Source organism: Octopus bimaculoides, chromosome 10, assembly GCF_001194135.2.
Source record: "Octopus bimaculoides isolate UCB-OBI-ISO-001 chromosome 10, ASM119413v2, whole genome shotgun sequence".
NCBI classification, from domain to species: domain Eukaryota; kingdom Metazoa; phylum Mollusca; class Cephalopoda; order Octopoda; family Octopodidae; genus Octopus; species Octopus bimaculoides.
Genome location: NC_068990.1, coordinates 25,727,944 through 25,729,915, shown reverse-complemented (window position 1 = coordinate 25,729,915; position 1,972 = coordinate 25,727,944).

The window sequence follows — 1,972 nt, the reverse complement described above, 5'->3', positions numbered from 1 at the left end:
CCCCCCTGACTTCAGGGATGAGAGGTAAAGAAATAGCCATTCTTACCTGCATTCCTTTCCCAAAGTCAGTAAAACCAAGTGCCAATGAAAAAGAATGGTAAAAGCAAGTATTGGAACTGCAGAGGAAGCAAAAATCACTGCATGCTGTAAGTTCCATTCATAATGGCAACATCACTGATTGTCACAGCCAGTGGTTTTAAAAGCCAAGCATTGTAAGACTGGTCCTAAATCTAACTTAGAAAGTTATGAGCTATATCAAATAAGTTCACTTCATTCAATGCCTTGTTTAAATATAACTAACAGATTCAGAAAACATGATAAAAATAATTGTTAATAGAAGTAACAAAATCCCTAAAGATTTTTTTGCATAATTAACCCTTAGAATATAACTAGATTGGTCTATCACTTAAGGAGGTAGAGCTGATCCCTTCAAAAATGTATAAATTCTTTCTTTGTTGAATAGATAAATTGTGGACAGGATGACCTTCATGTAAGAGCCACCAGCATGTGGCTCCAAACTAAGGATTCCAGCTGACCAAGCCTGCCCACTTCTCCTGGTTTACCATCACTACTGGACTTTGGGAAAGGAGCAGAGAGGCCCATTGTTCAAGCCACAGATGACCTCCACAAAGTCTTCCTGCAGCTTTGTTTCATTAAAAAAAAAATGCTAAAGTGGGATTTTTTTTTTACTTATCAGCTTGAAAGAAGATAAAAACTAGTCAGCATGAGTTGAATTTGAACTCAGAACCTGCAGGTATGAGGTCATTAAATACTGTAATGTATTGTGTCCAACAAAGTCTCTCAGACACCACCATTGATATCTGTGTGTATGCAGTGTATTGGAAATGTGTATATTCATATGTGTGTATTTTATATATATACTGTGTGTGAGTAGATATGTGTTTGTAATGTCTATTTGGACACATTTGTATTTACCCAAGAGCAATATTGGTTTCCATTTTGGCACAAGGCCAGCAAGTTTGCAGAAGAGGGATTAAGTCAATTACATCAACCCCAGTGCTCAACTGGTACTTATTTTATCAACTCCAAAAGGATGAAGGGCAAAGTTGGCCTCGGCAGCATTTGAACTCAGAACATAAAGTCAGATGAAATGCCACAAATCATTTTGCTCAGCATGGTAACAATTCTGCCATCTTGCTCCCTTAGACCTAAGTACAATATTAAGCTTATATACACATGAACTGTGTGTATAGACACATATATGCATATACACACACATACCTACATATGCTGGAGGCCATTGTATCTACATATTGTTTAGGGGGAGGTCAGTGTAAAAAAAAAAAATGCAGTTGACAAATAAGTAGAAAATAATATTTAGTTGTCAGTTTTGAAAATGTATTTGAGTGTTCAAATCTAATGCTAGTTCTATGTTTGGATTCCCCCGCTCTTTTTTTTTCCCCCTCAACTCAGCATGAACTAAAATTAAATGCTGCAGAAAAGACTAACTTAATCTGGGTCTGGTAATGGTCAGAATTTGTGAAATTAGTTTTTTCTAAAGAATTTGTTTATAGCACCTATCATAAAATTATGCGTGTGTGTATGTGGAACGAAATACATAACATAATAATAATAATAATAATAATATGGGATTGGAAAAATAAGATAAAAATGAAGAATGTTGCTGTAAACCCTTAGGAATCTTCATGAGTCTACGGAAAAAAATTTTTTTCCTTTCTTTTTTTTTTTTTGGTTTTGTTTGGAGCAACAACTAAAAAGAATAACAAAAGACAAACAAGCAAAATGGAAAAAAAACACAAGACAAACGAAAACAAAAAGTCATTAGTGTTTGAATTATACAAGATGGGAAAAAATAATAATTATAATAATAGTAATAATAATAACAACAATATGATATCACATTCTGTCTTACATAGGTTTGAACCGGCAACAGCATGGTCAACATTTTAGTATCATGTCTCTGCCAGGAACTTGACCAATATGGAGAAAA